Here is a 20135-nt window from a genome sequence, read left to right as displayed (position 1 = left end):
TGCTTAAATAATCTGCCTATTCTTGTGAGTGGGGTGTGGAAGTCTCCTACTATTACTATAATATTATCAATATTCTTCTTTAATTTTGTTATTAATTGGATTTTATAAATGACTGCTCCCGTGTTAGGGAGTATAAACATTTACAATTGTTAGCTCTTCTTTTTGAATAGAGCTTTAATTATAATACAGTGTCCTTCCTCCTCTTTGATTACAGTTTTAGACTTAAAATATAATTTGTCTGATAAAAGGATTGCTACCCCAGCTTTCTTTTGATGTCCATTAGCATGACAAATGGGTCTCCAGCCCCCCCCCCATTTTGAAGATGAAGGTGTCTTTGCATCTAAAATGAGTCCCTGGCAGACAGCATATTGATGGGACTTGCTTTTTTATCCCATCTGGTACCCTGTGCCTTTTGATTGGGGAAATTTAGCTCATTTACATTCAGAACAACTATTGAAAGATGAATTTAATGCCATTGTATTACCTATAAATTCCCTGTTTTTGTAGATTTTTTCTGTTCCTTTCTGGTCTCTGCTACCTTTGCATCCTCTTCTTGCATAAAGGATCCCCTTTAATATTACTTGTAGGGTTGGTTTGGTGATTTTTTTTTTTTTTTTTTTTTTTTTTTTTTTTTTTAGTTTGTGCTTGTCCTGAAATCTTTTATCTCTCCTTGTATTTTGGCTGACATTCTTGCTAGAGAAAGCATTCTTGACTGCATATTTTTCTCAATTAGCACCCTGAATATATCACACCAATCTTTTCTGGAGGGCCAAGTCTCTGTAGCTAGGCTTGTTGCCAGTCTGATGTTCCTACCCTTGTAAGTTATAGATCTCCTGTTTCAAGCTACTTTTAGGATTTTATCTTTGTCTCTGAAATTCACAAGTTTCCCTATTATACATCAAAGGGTTCACCTATTTTTATTGGTTTTGAAAAGGATTCTCTGTCTTGCCTCCTGGTCTTGAATGCCTGTTTTTTTCTCCAGATTATGGAAGTTCTCCACTATAATTTGCTCCAATATACCTTCTTCCCCCACCTTCCTCTTCTTCTGGGATCCCAATTATTCTAATATTGTTTCATTTTATGGTATCACTTATCTCCCCAATTTTCCCCTTGTATCAAGTGTTGTTTATTTCTCTTTTTCTCACCTCTTATTTTCCATCACTTTTTCTTCCATGTCACTAATTCTCCCTACTTCCACATTTATCCTAGCTGGTAGAGCCTCCACTTTTTACTGCATCTCATTAATAGTCTTTTTTATTTTGGCTTAACTAGATTTTAGCCTTTTATTTTTCCAGAAAGAGATTCTCTATAGTCTCCTATGCTCTTGTCGAGCCCTCTACTATCTTTGTAATCATTATTCTGAACTCTAGTTCCAACATCTTATGAATATCCATACTGGTTATGTCCCTGGCAGTCAGTGCTGTCTCTTGTTCTATTTTTTGCGATGAGTTTTTCTATCTTGTTATTCTGTCCAGAGAGTATATGAATGAGAGAACAAAATACTAAAATGGCAATAATGACCCCAGAGAAACACACAATAAACAACTCAGAAGAGAACTGAAACAGTAAATAAATAAATAAACAATTAAAAGAGAGAGATATTATAATCTTATAGGTGAACTGGATCCTGTGTGTATTTGGTCTGTCTGTTAGAAAACTAGATCCCAAAATTGTAAAGAAAATAAAATGTTATATATGTACAAAAATAAAATTAAATATATTGAGAGGATAGAATGTACCCATAAAATTGAACACTAAAAGACAAAATAAGAGAGAGAGAGAGGAATTTGAACAGAAGGAGTTAAAAAAAAGCAATACATACATCCCAGGTATATTTGGTGTTAGAAGAAACTATATCCCAAAATTGTAAAGAAAGAAAAGGAGAAAAGGAATTGTAAATTTGTGGATTTGTAAAATTGTAGATTTACAAAATTTTAAAGAAAGGATGTATATATATGTACGTATTTATATGTACATATGTGTGTATATGCATATACACACACAGATATATATAGTGTGTGTATATAACACATGAAAATAAAATGAACTACATTGAAAGATTAGAAGGTAATGATAAAAATGGAAATTAAAAAAAATCTTGAATAATAAAAAATAAATTCAAAGTGATACACACTCAAATTCAATATATTCTATCAGAAACTCAATGGGTTTTTGTAGGAATAAATTCCTCCTAAAATCCAAAGAGAACCTCAAGAGACCCCAAATAAATGAAACTATTTTGCAAAGGAAGAGCAGAGTTGGAAGAAATTCACTTTGTGAGTCAAATATCTCTATGAAACTATAGTGGTCAAATTAGTGTGGCACTGGCATTAACATGGATACAAGCCAAATGAGTAGACTACAGAGACAAGATATGAATTTCACATATGTGGTCAAGTAAGTTTTGACATAGTGTTCCTATTACTCAGTGTGTAAACAAGAGTTTTATCAAAAAAATAATGTTGGAAAACTGCAACACATACAAATGAATAAGTATACAAAAATCAATTTTAAAAATTTCAGAGGCCTGGGATGCCTGTGTGGCTCAGTTGATGGCATACAACTCTTGAAGTTCTGCTTGGATTATAAAACTACTACATGATAATATAGGTCAAATGCTTCCCAACATTGGTATCATCGATGTGCTGTCTTAGTTCACACAGCAGTGGCATCAGTCTCCCACATGTAGAAAACTTTGTGAAAACTTTGTCACACCCCTGCTTTCCCAATCCCACAACAGAACATTCCCTCTCCTCTTGAACAAAACTGACAGGCACAGTATGCTGTAATCCCTCCAATATTGCTGTGCCTGGAACCCTTTCAAAGTGGGGCCACAAAACTGGCAGTGAAGAAGCAGCCCAACAAGGGCCGGTGCCACTCAAAGTGACTCCTATGCTGCAGTGGGTAAAAGATTACCACACACACCAGTCAGACAACAGCCCCAAGAGAGGGCTGGTGGCAGACAGTGTAATTGATTGCAGCCCCTCCAACTAATGAATACTTCTCGGGGGGCAGGAGGCAGACTGGAAAGTGCCCTGTAGTTCAGTGCTATTATATCTCAGCAAATGTATGGTTTGGATGATTGTGTTTCCATTTTCATTTGTCTCAGTGTAATTTATCCTAAAACAGCCCCAGACTTGTCTACTAATATCAGGGGGACCAAACCCTGCCCACAACAGGCAAACACGGCATGTGCAGATGATTGGATTTATGGGAAGATCAACCCAACAGAACAGCAAGATGTAAGCAACACATATAAAAGACTCCCATGAAGTGCCAGATTCTAATAAACAGAAGTCAATATACTGCAGGACACCACAAAACCTCTTCTTCATAAAGCCACTTATTTCAAAAGTAGCAGATGTACACACTTTCCTAACACCCAGAAGAAGACGTAGAGAGTTAGATAAAATGAGGAGACAGAGGAAATCTTCCAAAAGAAAGAATAGGACAAAATCACAGAAAGAGGCCTAAACAAGCAAATATAAGTAATATGCCTGATAGAGAATTTAAAGTAATGATCATAAGGATATTCAATGGACTTGAGAAAAGAGTGGAGATCATCAATGAAATTTTAACAAAGAGATTTAAAAAAAAAGAAACAGAGATAAAGAAAACAATAATTGAAACAAAAAGCACGTGTGCTAGAATAAATGGAAGGCTAGAGGAAACAGAGGAATGAACTGGTAACATGAGGAAAAATTTGGAAAATAATCAAGCTGAGATGAGAGAAAACAAATAGTCAGATGAGAACACACAGGTAACTCAGCGGCTCCCTTAGGATAACATTTGTATTATACAAAGGGTAGGAAAATAAAAGAGAGAAGGGGAGGAGAAGGAAAAATATATGAAGATAAAATACAGATAATAATAACTGAAAATCTCTCTAAAATGGGAAGGAAACAGTCATTCAGATCCAGAAGGCAAAGAAACCATCAATAAAATCAACCCAAGGAGGTCCACACCAAGACACATAGTAATTAAAATGGCCAAAAGTTGTGATAAAGACAGAATTTTGAAAGAAGCAAGGAAAAGAAGACAATTACATACAAGGAGAACCCCATAAACTACATGCTGATTTTTCAGCAGAAACATTGATATCAAAAGGGCCAAGAATACTTTAACCAGCAAGACTGACATTCAAAATGGATGGAGAGATAAAAGATTCCAAGACTGGCAAGACTTAAATGAGTATGTGACCACCAAGATGACACTGAAGGAATATTAAGGGGGATTATATAAAAGAGGAAAAATCTTAGGATTTTTATTGAACAGAAATATATGGAGACAACCTATAGAAACAAATACATCACAGGTAACAATATGTCAAAAAAAACATATCTCTAAATAATCACTATCAAGGTGAATGGCCTAAATGTGCCCATAAAATGAGACAGGGTTGCAGACTGCATAAAACAACAGGGCTCTTCCATATGGTGTCTACAAGAGACCCGTTTTGAACCTAAAGATACATCCAGATGGAAAGTGAAGGGATGGAGAAGCATCTTTCATGACAAAGGGCCTCAAAGAAAGGCTGTGGTAGCGATTCCAATATCAGATAAATTAGATTTTAAACTAAGACTGTAGGCAAAGATACAGAAAGATACATCATTCTTAAAGACTATCCACCAAGAAGATCTAACAATTGTAAATATTTATGCCCCCAACATGGGAGCAGTCAATTACATAAGAAAACTGTTAATCAAGACGAAAAGTAATATTGATAGGATTGCATTAATAGTAGGAGATCTTAACCTGCCACTCTCAGTAACAGACAGATCATCCAAGCAGAAAATCATTAAAGAAACAAAGCATCAAATGACACATTGGACCCAGTGGACCTCATAGATATATGCAGAACATTTCACCCTAAACACAGAATACTCATCCTTCTCGAATGCAAATGAAACCCTCTCCAGAATAGACCATATACTGGGTGAAAAATCAGGGCTTAACTGATACCAGAAGATTCTGATTATTCCCTGCATATTCTCAGATCACAATGCTTTGAAACTTGTGCTCAAACACAGGGAAAAGCTTGGAAGAAATTCAAACACCTGGAAGCTAAAGACCACCTTGTTAAGAATGATTGGATGACCAGGAAATCAAAGAATTTAAACAATATGGAAACCAATGAGAATGGAGACACTTCAGTCCAAAAGCTATGGGTCCTAAGGGAGAAATACATAACCATCCAAGCCTCCCTCAAAAAAATTGAAAAATCCAGAATACACTGTCCAGAACACAGCTGTCTCTACACCTCAAAGAACTGGAGAATCAACAACAAATTAAGCCAACTCCACACACAAGCAGGGAAATAAGATTAGAGAAGAGATCAATAAACTAGAAACTAGAGACACAGTAGAATGCATCAATGAAACTAGAAGCTGGTTTTTTCTTAAAGAATCAATAAAATAGGGTGCCTGGGTGGCTCAGTGGGTTAAGCCACTGCCTTCGGTTCAGATCATGATCTCAGGGTCCTGGGATCGAGTCCCACATCAGGCTCTCTGCTCAGTGGGGAGCCTGCTTCTCTCTCTCTCTTTCTCTCTCTCTCTCTCTCTCTCTCTGCCTGCCTCTCTGTCTACTTGTGATCTCTCTCTGTCAAATAAATAAATAAAATATTAAAAAAAGGAATCAATAAGATAGATAAACCATTGACCAAACTAATCCAAAAGAAAAGAGAGAAGGCCCAAATTAATAAACTTACGAATGAAAAGGGAGAGATCATGACTAACACCAAGGAAATAGAAACAATCATCAGAAATCATTGTCAACAGTGAAGTAATAAGTGAAGCAACCTAGTTGAAATGGATGCATTACTGAAAAACTGTAAACTTCCAAAATTGAAACAGGAAGAAATTAACAACTGGAATAGATCGATATCTAGTAATGAGACTGAAGCAGTGATCAAAAACCTTTCAAAAAATAAGAGCCCATGACCTGCTGGATTCCCTGAGGAATTCTACCAATTTTTTTTTTTAGATAATTATTTAATTTTTTATTTTTTATAAACATATATTTTTTTAAGTTTTTAAATTTTATTTATTTATTTGACAGAGATCACAGGTAGGCAGAGAGGCAGGCAGAAAGAGAGGAAGGTAAGCAGGCTCCCCACCAAGCAGAGAGCCCGATGCAGAACACGATCCCAGGACCCTTTACAACTGGGACAATTATAAAGGAAGGCTTCAATATTATAATTTACCACATTTCTCTACCAAGGTGCTTGAAATTGTTTCTACCCTTAACATGTGGAGTTCTATTCATATTTTTATCCCATGAGAAATCTCAGATAAAATGTTAAAATTAAATAAAAATATGTATACCCATTAAATGATTAGAGATATAACTTAAAATCTAAATCATTATTATATTAGATTTTCTTTTTTAATGATGTTTGTCTTGTTTTGTTTTGTTTTGTTTTGATAAACATATATTTTTATCCCCAGGGGTACAGGTCTGTGAATCACCAGGTTTACACACTTCACAGCACTCACCAAAGCACATACCCTCCCCAATGTCTATAATCCCACCCCCTTCTCCCAAACCCCCACCCCCAGCAACCCTCAGTTTGTTTTGTGAGATTAAGAGTCACTTATGGTTTGTCTCCCTCCCAATCCCATCTTGTTTCATTTAGAATTCTACCAAATTTTTAAAGAAGAAATAACATCCATTCTCTTAAAGCTGTTTCAGAAAATAGAAGCAGAAGGAAAACTTCCAGGCTCTTTTTATGAAGCCAGCATTACTTTAATCCCCGAACCAGGCAAGAGACCCCACCAAAAAGGAGAATTTCAGAACAATATCCCCAATGAATATGGATGCTAAGACTCTCAACAAGATCCTAGCAAATAGGATCCAACAGCACATTAAAAAGATTATCCAGCATGACCAACCAAGTGGGATTCATCCCAGAGTTGCAAGGATGGTTCAGCATTCACAAATCAATCAGTGTGATAGAACAAATCAATAAGAGAAGGGAGAAGAACCACATGGTCCTCTCTAATGATGCAGAAAAGGCATTTGACAAAATCCAACAACCATTTCTGATTAAAATGCTTCAAAGTATAGAGATAGAGGGAACATTCCTCAACTTCATCAAATCTATGAAAGACTCACAGCAAATATCATCCTCAATGGGAAAAAGCTCACAACCTTCCCACTGAGATCAGGAACATGAGAAGGATACCCACTCTCACCACTCTTGTTCAACATAGTATTAGAAGTCCCAGCAATAACAATCAGACAACAAAGAGAAAGAAAAGAGATCCAAATGGCAATGAAGAAGTCAAACTCTCTCTCTCCATCTCCAAACTACTAGAACTCATATAGCAATTCAGTAACGTTGCAGGATACAAAGTCAATGTGCAGAAATCAGTTGCTTTCATATACACTAAGAATGAAAACACAGTGAAATTAGAGAGTCGATTCCATTTACTATAGCACCAAGAACCATAAGATACCTGGCAATAAACCTAATCAAAGAGGTAAAGGATCTGTACTCAAGGAACTACAGAACGCTCATAAAAGAAATCAAAGAAGACACAAAAATGAAAGACCATTCCATGCTCATGCATCAGAAGAATAAACATTCTTAAAGTGTCTATACTGCCTAGAGCAATCTAAACTTTCAATGCCATTCCAACCAAAATTCCACCAGCATTTTTTAAAGAGCTAGAGCAAAGAATCCAAAAATTTGTATGGAATCAGAAGAGACCCCAAAATACTAAGAATATGTTGAAAAGGATAACAAAACTGGCGGCATCATGTTGCCTGATTTCAAGCTTTACTACAAAGCTGTGATCACCAAGAGAGCATGGTACTGGCATAAAAACAGACACATAGGCCAGTGGAACAGAGTAGAGAGCCCAGATATGGATCCTGAACTCTATGGTCAAATAATCTTGACAAACGGGAAAAAATAGCCAGTGGAAAAAAGACAGTCTCTTCAATAAATGGTGCTTTGGACAACTGGACAGCTATATGTAGAAGATGAATCTCGACCCTTCTCTTACACTGAACACAAAGATAAACTCAAAATGGAAAAAAGACCTCAACATGAGATAGGAATCCATCAGAATCCTGGAAGAGAACAAAGGCAGTAACCTCACTGACATCAGCCACAGCAACTTCTTTCACAACATGTCTCCAAAGGCCAAGGAAACAAAAGCGAAAATGAACTGTTGGGACTTCATCAAGATCAAAAGCTTCTGCACAGCAAAGGAAACAGTCAACAAAACAAAGAGGCAACCCACGGAATGGGAGAAAATATTTGCAAATGACAGTACAGACAAAAGGTTGATACCCAGGATCTATAAAGAACTTCTCAAACTCAACACATGCAAAACAGATAAGCGTGTCAAAAAATGGGCAAAAGACATGAACAGACACTTGTCCAATGAAGACATACAAATGGCTATCAGACACCTGAAAAAATGTTCATCATCACTAGCCATCAGGGAGATTCAAAGGAAAACCACATTGAGATACCACCTTACACCAATTAGAATGGCCAAAGTTAGCAACACAAGAAACAACGTGTGTTGAAGAGGATGTGGAGAAAGGGAATCTCTATTATACACTGTTGGTGGGAATGCAAGTTGGTGCAGCCTCTTTGAAAAACAGTGTGGGGGGACGCCACAGGTCATGATCCCAGCATCCTGGGATCGAGTCCCGCATCGGGCTCCTTGCATGGCAGGGAGCCTGCTTCTCCCTCTGCCTCTGCCTGCCATTCTGTCTGCCTGTGCTTGCTCTCTCACCCTCTCTCTCTCTGATAAATAAATAAAATCTAAAAAAAAAAAAAAAACAGTGTGGATATTCATTAAGAAATTAAAAAATTGTAATGCACTTGTACGACAGGATATTTACCCCAAAGATACAGATATAGTGAATATACCCCAATGTTAATAGCAGCAATGGCCACAGTTGCCAAACTTTAGAAAGAACCACGGTGCCCTTCAATGGACAAATGAATAAGGAAGATGTGGTCCATATACCCTATGGAGTATTATGCCTCCATCAGAAAGGATGAATACCCAACTTTTGTAGCAACATGGACAGGACTAGAAGAGATTATGCTGAGTGAAATAAGTCAAGCAGAGAGAGTCAATTATCATATGGTTTCACTTATTTGTGGAGCATAAGAGATAACATGGAGAACATGGGGAGTTAGAGAGGAGAAGGGGGTTGAAGGAAATTGAAGGGGGAGATGAACCTTGAAAGACTATGGACTCTGAAAAACAATCTGAGGATTTTGGAGGGGTGGGGGTTGGGAGGTTGAGTGAGACTGTTGGTGGGTATTATGGAGGGCACGTATTGCATTGAGCACTGGGTGTGGTGCATAAACAATGATTCTCGAACCCTGAAAACAAATTTTAAAAAATTTTAAATTAAAAAGAAAAAGAAATATTGCCCAGATTTAGAAGAAGAAGAAGGAGAAGGAGAAGTAGTTGCTGGTTTTGTTGTTTTTGCATGAAGCTGTCTGGTTTTCCTGGCACTGTTTACTGAAGTGATTGTCCTTTCCCCAATACATATCCTTGCATTCTTTGTTGTATATTTAGTAACTGTATATAAGTGTGTTTATTTGTTTGCTCTCTATTCTATTCCATTGGCCTCCTGTTTCTGTGCTAATACCATACTGTTTTGACTAATGTAGCTTTGTGGCATATCTTGAAACCTGGAATTGTGATCCTTTCAGCTCCGCTCTTCCTTCTTGACTGATTTGACTATTTGAGGTTGTTGGTGGTTTCACACAATTTGTAGAATTACTTTTTCTAGTCTGTGAAAAATAATGTTGTTATTTTGATAGAGATCACATTGAGTCTGTAGATCGCATTGGATATGGATTGCATTTTAACACTATTAAATCTTCCAATCTAGGAACATGGTATGCACTTCCTTTTATTTGTGTTATCTTTCATTTCCTTCATCCACATCTCATTGTGTTCAGGGTACAGGTCTTTACCTCTTTGGTTCATGATTTTGCTAGGTAATATATCTTTTAGAGTGCAATTGTAAAAGGCGTTGGTGTCTTAATTTCTCTTTCTGGTTCCTTGTTATTCATGGATAGAAACAACAGATTTCTGGATATTAATTTTGTATTCTGTAACTTTATCAAATTCCTCTGTCAGTTCTAATAGCTTTTTGGTAGAGTCTTTAGGGTTTTCTGTAGATGGTGTCATGTCATCTGCAGATAAACTTCTCTATCAAAGAATAAGTTCTCTACCAATCTGGATGCCTTTTTCTTGTCTGATCGCTACAGCTCTGACTTCCAGTCCTGTGTTGAGTAAGAGCGGTGAGAGCAGATATCCTTGTCTTGTTTCTGACTTTAGAGGAAAAGCTCTCCTCAGCTTTCACCAGTGAACATGATGTTAGCTGAAGGTTTGTCACATAGGGCCTCTATGATGGTTGGCTATCTTCCCTGTATATTTGCTTTGTTCAAAGTTTTAATCAGGAACAAATAATGAATATTGTCAAAAGGCTTTTCTGCATCTATTGAGATAAGCATGTAATTTAATCCTTCATTTTGTTAATGTAGACATATCACATTGATTGATTTGTGGAGATTGAACCACCCTGGTATCCCTAGAATAAATACCACTTATCATGGTGCATAGACCAGATATGGACCCTCAACTCTATGGTCAAATAATCTTCAATAAGGCAGGAAAAAATATACAGTGGAAAAAAAGACTGTCTCTTCAATAAATGGTGCTGGGAGAATTGGACAGCTATATATAGAAGAATGAAACTCAACCATTCTCTTACACTGAACACAAAGATAAACTCAAAATGAATAAAAGACCTCAACGTGAGACAGGAATCCATTAGCATCCTAGAGGAGAACCTCGGCAGTAACGTCTTCGACATCACCCACAGCAACTTCTTTCAAGATCTGTCTCCAAAGACAAAGGAAACAAAAGCGAAAATGAACTTTTGGGACTTCATGATTTTTTAATGTATTGTTAAATTTGGTTTGTCACTGTTTTAATGGGGTGGTTTTGCATTTATTTTCATATTGGTCCTTAATTTTCCTTTTTTGCAGTGTCTTTGTGGTTTTCTTACCAGGGTAATGCTAGCCTCATAGAAAAATTTTGCATTTTTTCATTTCTCTTCTGTTTTTTGGCATAGCATGAGAAGGGTAGATATGAGTTCTTCCTTAAATTTTTGGTATAATTTACTCATGAAGCCATGAAGTTCCTGGACAGTGGTTTGTTAGTTTTTAATTACCAATTTTCTTAATACTGTTCAGAGTTTCTGTGTCTTGGAAGAAGACACAGAATCTTGTTTTGGAAGATTGAATGTTTCTAGAAATACATTCTTATCTTCCAGCTTGACCAATTGTTGGCACATAATTTTTCATAGTATTCTCTTAATGTCCTTTGCATTTCCCTGGTGCTGGTTTTAATCCCCTTTTCTTTCATTTCTTATTTTATTTATTTGAATAGTGTGTCTTTTTTTTTTAATTGATGAGTCTGAAGGAAGTTTTATCATTTTTGTTAACCTCTTCAAAAGCTCTTAGCCTCTTTGATCTTTTCTACTGTCTTTCTTAGTCTCTATTTCATTTTTTTTCTCTAATCCTTATTATTATTTCCTCCCTTCTATTAGTTTTTGGCTTGTGTATTCTTCTAATTCCTTTAAATGTAAGCTTGGATTATTTGAGCCATTTCTTGCTTCTTGAGGTATACCTGATTGCTATAAGCTAACTTCTCAGAACTGCTTTTGCTGTGTTTCAAAGACTCTGAACCACTGTGTTTGCATTTTCATTTGTCTCCATGTACATTTTATTTTCTCTTTCACTTCTGTATCAACCTACTAGTTGTTTTGCAGCATGTTGGTGTATTCCATTTTTTTATCCCTGTAATTGATTTTCAGTCTCTTATCGTCTGAAAAGATACTTGTCACTTTAATCTTCTTAAATGTATTGAGACTTGTTTGGGGCCTGACATATGATCTGTTTTAGATAATGTTCCATGTGTACTTGAAAAGAATGTGTATTCTGCTGTTTTTGAATGGAATGTTCTGTATGTATTTGTCAGGTCCAACTGAATGGAAGGTGTCATTCAAAGCCGTAGCTTCCTTGTTGATTTTCTCTCCAGATGATTAATCCATTCATGTAAGTGGAGTGTTAGCATCCGTAACTATTGTTGTTTTACATTTAATTTCCGCCTTTATGTCTACTAATACATAGTTTATAAATTTAGTTGCTTCTATGTTTGGGATAAAAATATTTACAATTGTTGTGTTCTCTTGTTGGATAGATCCCGTCATCATTATGTAGTGCCCTTTTTGTCTCATTATATAGTCTGTTTTAAAGCATTTTGTCTGATATGAATATTGCTACCCTACTTTTTTCATTCTTATTTGCATGAAATATTTTTTTTCCATCCTTTCACTTTTGCTCTGTATGTATCTTTAGATCTGAAGAAAGTTACCTGTAAGTAGCATATAAACATCTTATTTGTTTGTTTGTTTGTTTGTTTTCAATTTTTCCAGTCATCCTATTTCTTTGATTGGAACATTTAGGTCCTTTACATTGAAGAAACCTATCAATAGGTAGGTACTACTGAAATCATGTTAATTGGTTTCTGTTTGTTTTGTACTTTTCCCATTTCTTTCTTCTTCTCTTGCTCTCTTTCCTTATGACTGCTGACTGTCATTAGGTTGGATTCCTTTCTCTTTTTTTTTTTTTTTCTTATGTATCTATTACAGGTTTTTGGTTTGCGGTTACCATTAGGTTTTTAAGTAATACTATAAGTATTTCAGTCTATACTAACTTGACGCTTGCTGAAGTTCAAACATATTCTAAAGCCCTACAGTTTTACTCCTCCATCTTTTATGTATACAATGTCATATTTTGTAGTTTTTATATTTTGTGAATTCCTTAACTACCTTTTGATTACTACTGATTCTACTAGTTTTGTCTTTTAGCCTTTGCAATTTCATTGCTTTTACCGGTGAAGTTTTTTTCTTTCATAACTTTCTTACCTCTAGTTATGCTCTTTTCTTTTCCACTTAATGAAATCCCTTGAACATTTCATGTAAGGCGGGTTGACACGTAATGAATTGCTTTAATTTTTTTCTGGAAAACACTTTCTCTCTCCTTCAACTCTAAATATTTTATTTATTTATTTGACAGACAGAGATCCCAAGGAGGCAGAGAGGCAGGCAGAGAGAGGAGGAAGCAGGCTTCCCGCTGAGCAGAGAGCCCGATGTGGGACTCGATCCCAGGACCCTGGGACCATGACCTGAGCCGAAGGCAGAGGCTTTAACCCACTGAGCCACCCAGGCGCCCCTCTCCTTCAACTCTAAATGATGACTTTGCCAGAGGAGTATTCTTTCTGTGGGTTGTTTTTCTTTTACTTGTATGAATACATCATGCTGCTTCTTTCTGGCTTGCAAAGTTTCTTGTGAAAGTCAGCTGATAGCTTTATGGGGTTTCCTCTTGTATGTAACAAGTTGCTTTGCTCTTGCTGCTTTTAAGATTCTCTATCATTAGGTTTTGCATTTATAGCTATGATGGGTTTTGTTGTGGACTTTCCTTTATCTTTTTTAGGACTCTCTATGCTTTCTGGATCTGGATGTCCTTCAGTTAGGGAAGTTCCTTGTTATTATTTCTCCATATAAGTTGTTTGCCACTTTTTATCTCTTGTCTCCTTCTGGGACCTCTTTAATGCAAACATTAGTAAGTTTGATGTCCCATGATCCCTTAATTTATTGTCTTTTTTTTTTTTTCCTTTTTGCTGTTCAGCTCGTGTGGTTTCCATAACGCCCTCTTTCAGATCATTGATCTGTTGTTCTGCTTATGCTAATCTGTTGTTGATTCCCTCTAATGTACTTTCATTTCAGGTATTATTTGTTAATTCTGACTGGTTCCTTTTTATATTTTCTATATCGTTTTAAGTTTCTCACAGTTTATCCACTCTTCCCCAAGTTCAGTGAGCATCTTTTTGACCACTGCTTTGGGTTTTTTTGTTTTGTTTTGTTTTGTTTTGTTTTTGTTGTTGTTGTTGTTGTTTGAACTCTTTACTGGGTAAGTTGATTTTCTCTATTTCGTTTAATTCTTTTCCTGAATGTTTTGTCTTCTTCTCTTGATTGGAATTTATTTCTCTGTCTCTTCATTTACTTCCTTCTCTGTGTTGGTTTCTAAAAATTACATAAAACATCTGCTTCTGCCAGTTTTGAAGATGTGGTTGTGTGTATGAACATCCTCTGTGCATGCCTGGCAGTTTTGGCTGGTTGGGAGTAGGAGTTGGCTGTGGATCCCAGGGCACTCTATGCCAGGGCTACTCTGGTGGCCTGGCTGGAGCTGAAGCAGGCACTGGCCAGGTGTTCCTGGAGCACTGTCCTCTGGAGCTTCTCTGGCAGGATGGCTTGAGCTGAAGCAGAGATGGGCCGTGGCACTCTGATGGGATGGCTGGAGCTGAAGCAGATGGAGGCCAGGGAATCCTGAATTATTCCCTGCTGGGGCCACCGTGGCAAGATTCCTGCTGGGGAGGGTGTGGGGCAGGACACTGAATGTTGAGAGCACCCAAGCAATATCACTGGAGTTGAAGTAGGTATGGGCCAGGGTTCCAGGGGACACTCCTCACCCAGGTGGCCCTGATGAGAAGGTAAATCTGGTGTAGGCATAAGCTGGGGCATGGCTGGAGTCAAAGAGGACATGGGTTTTGGGTGTCCTGAAGTGCTTGTGCCTTGGTCACCATGATGGGATGGGTGGAGCTAGAGTGGGTATAGGCTGGTGGGTTCCTGGTGTATGTCATTCCAGAGCAGCCTTGGTGAGATTGCTGGAGCTGGGGGAGCCACATCCAGGTGATTTTTTGGGAAGACAGCTGGATCTATTGTGGGCTAAGAGTCTGGAGCTTGCTGAGGTGGCCCAGAAGAGCACCTGGACATCACTCCCATCTGCACGATCATGGTCGTGGGGGAACATAACGATGATGTTCACCAGTACCTTTGACCATACTGAGTACAAGCAGAAGTCCACCATTTGGCAGATAACCTTTGGCAGTAAGTGAGTTTCATCCACTTCTAGTCTCTCACTGCCCTTGATTTTTTGTTTGTTTGTTTTTTGTTCTTTTTGTGGTGTCCAGCCTGCACCACATCCACAGCACTAACCCTCCCCACAAAGCTTTACAGCATTAGGTATGGGAGTTCCCTTCTTTATCATGTCTGTGTCTCTTCTGCCATTCCTTATGGTCCCCACCCCCTCCTTTGGGCAGAAACTATTCAGTTGGCTCTCAGTTCTTCTTCAGAAGGAATTGACCTAGACATAGGTATCCATTCACTGCATCTGTGCAAAAGGGTAAGTTCAGGATCTTCCTACATTGTAATTTTACACCCCTCTCTCCTTTGCTCCTTTTTAAATAGCCAAGAGACACTACTCAAACAAAACACCGAATGCAGTTGTTTTTCTTCCTCTGTATTTAGTGGTCATATGAGACCATTATTTTCTTAGCCATTTCGAACCAATTTTTAGCAAAATGGAGTTAAAAATTGGAACAAAACACCTCTAGAATTTAGAGTGCCTAGTTCCACTACAAGTTCATAGAGTGCCTTAGTCCACTCTAGAAAATGGTGCCACTCCAAGGTCATCTGTTATTACCAGATGGTGCTTCAACAGGGATAACAAGTCTGTGCCAAGACCGGGACTTGGTGAGGTGAGTGCAGACTGTATTCCTCCTGCAGACTTTTTTTTTTTTTAAGATTTTATTTATTTATTTGACAGAGAGAGATCACAAGTAGGCAGAGAAGGCAGAGAGAGAGAGAGGAGGAAGCAGACTCCTTGCTGAGCAGAGAGCCCGATGCGGGACTCGATCCCAGGACTCTGAGATTGTGACCCGAGCCGAAGGCAGCGACTTAACCCACTGAGCCACCTAGGCGCCCCTTCTTTTTAAACATTTTATTCATTTATTTGACAGGGAGACACACAGCAAGAGAGAGGGAACACAAGCAGGAGAATTGGGAGAGGGAGACGTAGCATCCCCTCTGTGCAGGGAGCCCAATGTGGGGCTTGATCCTAGAACCCTGGGATCATGCCCAAGGCCGAAGGCAGATACTTAACAACTAAACCACCTAGGCGCCCCACCTCCTGCAGACTTTTTATACAGCTTCAACTATCTTAATAATCCTTGGCAATCTTAAATCCTTAATAATCCTTGCCTGTGAGTGCCAAGCTCTGCACTGGGTTTAAGGAGTTCAAAGCCTATCAAGACATAAGGTCCTGTCTTGCAACACTGGTGTTACTGGAGGGATTCTTTTAATAGAATTTCTGGGAATTTAAACAAAAGGACTGTGGAGACAATAAGGACTCAGCAACAACAACAGAAAATGTGGTATTTAGAAGAATTCACCTAGGACATTTGCACTGTGGCAACAATTCTCCATCATTTTGGCCTCAGGACTATACACTCTAAAGGATTATTGGGGACTCGTAAGGGATTCTTGCTTCTTCTTCTCTTTTTTAATGATTTTATTTATTTATTTATTTATTTGTTTGTTTGTTTGTTTGACAGACAAAGATCACAAGTGGGCAGAGAGGCAGGCAGAGAGAGAGGGGGAAGCAGGCTCCCTGCTGAGCAGAGAGGCCCATGCCGGGCTGTATCCCAGGACCCTGAGATCATGACCTGAGTGAAGGCAGAGGCTTTAACCCAATGAGTCACCTAGGAGCCCGGATTCTTGTTTCTATGGGTTATATCTTTTGATATTTACTGTCTTAGAAAGGAAAAATAGGGTGATGTCAACAAGGTGGAGGTTAAGAAATCCAACTGTCATTTCCCCTCACAAAACCAATATGCAATAAACAACAAACCAACAAAAATAGCTCTCAGAAAGTTCTTTATTATAATGAAGTAGCAACAGACACCCTGGAGAGCACTTCTGTTGTTGTTCTTGTTCTTGTTTTTTGGATTTTTTAATGAGTACAACCACCCAGAAAAGTACAGGAAGCATCTTCCCTGCATCACCTTATCACCTAGTCCAGAACAATGTGATGTCAAGAGGAACTCCTTCAGAGGGATTTCACCCCAAGGGATAAAGAAAAACAGGAGAATCTCAGGAGCCTTTGACAGCAAGGACCTCGGAGTCTTAACCAATGCTGAACCCAGCTGACAGAGCTGTTGCAGTCTCCACTCCTTCATCTGCCTACTCTCTAAATCTTGAGCTACTACTACAGAGAGATCTGCTCCCAAGGGCCCCCGTTACCACTGCAGCCCACTCTCTGGGACTGGATATAGTGCCTTGCTATATATGGGAATGGAGCTGTCATTCTTTTGAGCCCTTCTCTCAGGTTACAGATAATAGCTTTGACCCAAAGCAGAGCCACTGCTGTTCTGTATCCCACCCTGGGCCCCAGGTCACAGATTTCACATGGCATTACTGAGTCTAAGTTGCCACTGATCTGTGCCCCTGCCCTATGGTCATTGGTCATGGATTTACCCACCAGTGCTGGGGCGACATTGCTATTGCCCCGCATTCCATAGCCAGGATCCCAACATGTGGCTTTAATGAGCCATCACCAGAGATATGCTGCTGCTGTTCCAAAACTTCCCCTGGGGACATAGTTGGGACTTTGACTCACCATTCCCAGGCTGCATTGCAACTGTACCCTGAGTCCTGTGCCCAACTGTATCCTGAGCCCTGTGCCAAACCCACCACTGCATCCTATCCTCTCAGGCCAATACTCAGCTGTATTCCTGCACTGCAGCCAGTGGAAATTCTAGAAGGTGAGGAGTCAGTTCCACTAGAGATATGCATACTTCTGTGCCTCAGACACCATTGCCACTGCTGTAGCAAGGCATCTATGCCCCCACTATCCAGGTATTATGGTGGTTACCACGGGTCCTAATCATAGGACTGTGGAGCTGCTGGTGCTTTAAGTGTAGTGCCAGATCTGGGCCCAAGAACTTTCACCTTGCTAAGACTTCACCCCAAAAAAGAAGAGGAAGACTGTATCAGCTTTCATTTCTGAGGATCGCTCTGACCCTATACAGCACTGCCACCTGCACAATCACTAACTGTTGGCCACAAAACACACTTACAGTCTCCCAAGAATCAATGTGAGCTGATGGAGCTCTATGGAGATCTCATCTCTGTGCCATCTCAGGAATCAGACATACTGCACCCACCCAGCTGGTACTGACATTCAGGTGAAATCCTGCCTACCGATCTGAAAAGACTGAAGTAGGGGGCTACTTCCTCAAATGTGCAGACATCAATGAAAGGCAACCCAAAAAATTAAAAAGCAAGGAAACATGATAACATCAAAGGAACACAATAATTTCCCGCTAACTAAGGCCAAGGAAATAGGCTTCTGTACGTTACCCTGAAAAGGAACCCAAAAACAATCACTTAAAAGGAAGCTTCATTTTCGGAGAACTCATACAGAAAACTCTGAACTCAGAAAAACAGTCCTTACAAACGGCAAGATTTCATTCTTTTCATGGCTGAATAATATTCCACTCTCTATATACACCACATCTTCTCTATCCATTCATCTGTTGATCAATATTTATGCATGGTGCTAGAGAGTAAAGTGCTAGTGAAATCAGTCAGACAATGATTTCATTCATATGTGGGATTTAAGATACAAAACAGGCGAATAAAGGGAAAAAAGAGAGCAAAAAACCAAGAAACTGACTCTTAATTCTAGAGAACTAGCTGATGGTTACCAAAGGGGAGGTAAATGATACAGTTCTTGAAGGAGAAATGAAAGGACACTGATTAGTGACATGAAAATATATAGGAGTATGAAACTCACTGGTAAAGGTAAATATCCTAAAAATGTAATGGTGCTTTGTAATCCCATTTGCAAACCAGTATAAGTAACTTATACTGGTTTGTAAACTACTTAAAAAGACAGAAGTTTGAAGTACCTTATTAAAGTTTAAAAAATACATTTTGTTAATGGATATAAAATATCTTTAAATATGTAAATTGCGGCAAAAACAACAAAAAACACAGCTGTAGCCAAGTAAATGTGTGGAAATTCGTAAAATGTAAATTGTGTGCAATTTCTCTTTGCAGGGGAGCCTGGGTAGCTCAGGTGGCTAACCGTCTGCCTTCATCTCAGGTCATGATCTCTGGGTCCCGGGATCGAGCCCCATGTTGTTCTCCCTGCTCAGTGGGGAGCCTGCTTCTCCTTCTGCCTGCCACTCCCTCTACTTAAGCTCGCTCACTCTCTGTCTCTCCTTCTCCTCCTCCCTCTGTCAGATAAATAAATAAATCTGAAAAATTACCAATTTCTCTTTGCAATTGAAATTGTTATCAGGTTAAAATAGGCTATTATAATCACAAAGTATTATAAAATGCTCATGACAATAGCAAAGCAAAAATTTATAATAAATACACAAGTGATAAAAATGAACACAAAGTATACCACGACAGAAAACTCAACTCACAAAGAAATGGAGCAATAGTAGCAGGGAGGAATAAAGGAACTTTAAAACAATGAACAAAATAGCAATCCTAAGTCTACCAATAATTATTCTACATATAAATGGTTTAAATTCTACAATTAAAACAAAGAGTAGCTGAATAAATAACAATTTAAAAGGCACCCAATTATATGTTGCCTAGTGGGGATTCATTCAGCACCAAATTCACACATAAGCTGAAAGTAAAGAGATGGGGAGAAATTTTTATGAAAGTGAAAACCACAAGGGAACAGGAGTCATACACTTGTATCATTGGCAAAATGGACTTTTAAGTCAAAGATTTAACAAAAGGTAAGGTCTTCATATAATGCCAATGTTGTCAATGCAACAAAAAGGATTTTTAAATCCTTTTAGATGCACTTAGATGCATCTAAAATCCCTTTAGATGCACTTAGTACTGTAGCACATAAATATCTTTTACAATTGTTAATAGCTTTGCAGGCAAAAAGGGAAAGCAATTCAGTAATAATAATAGGGGCCTCAATTCTCCATGTTGCAAAAGCGATAGATCAGACAGAGAATCAATTTAAAAAAATAATGGACTTGAATTATACTTTAAATAAAAATGACTTAATAGGAACACCCAGCATATTCCATCCAATAGCAAAAGAAAACATGTTTTTTCTCAAACACACATTGAACATTCTCCAGGATAGATCTATGTTAGGTCACAAAACAAATCTGAACAAATTTAGGGAGACCGAAATT

At 38.3% G+C, this 20135-nt stretch overlaps 1 long non-coding RNA gene across 2 annotated transcripts in view; it reads left to right on the top strand.

The window, feature by feature from the left end:
* The window catches only part of LOC309856894, an 81275-nt gene extending 61872 nt beyond the window's left edge, over nucleotides 1-19403 (top strand). For both annotated transcript variants that reach the window (XR_014307395.1, XR_014307396.1), the window contains exons 2-5: nucleotides 12033-12109; nucleotides 12490-12549; nucleotides 14762-15000; nucleotides 19018-19403. This is a non-coding gene — a long non-coding RNA (uncharacterized lncRNA). The remainder of the gene's footprint in view (nucleotides 1-12032; nucleotides 12110-12489; nucleotides 12550-14761; nucleotides 15001-19017) is intronic.
* Nucleotides 19404-20135: the final 732 nt, after the last annotated feature.

The sequence above is a fragment of the Mustela nivalis genome (assembly GCF_964662115.1).
Source record: "Mustela nivalis genome assembly, chromosome: Y".
NCBI lineage: Eukaryota > Metazoa > Chordata > Mammalia > Carnivora > Mustelidae > Mustela > Mustela nivalis.
Note: the sequence above shows the minus strand (reverse complement) of the source record. Positions and strands in the feature narration are given on the sequence as shown.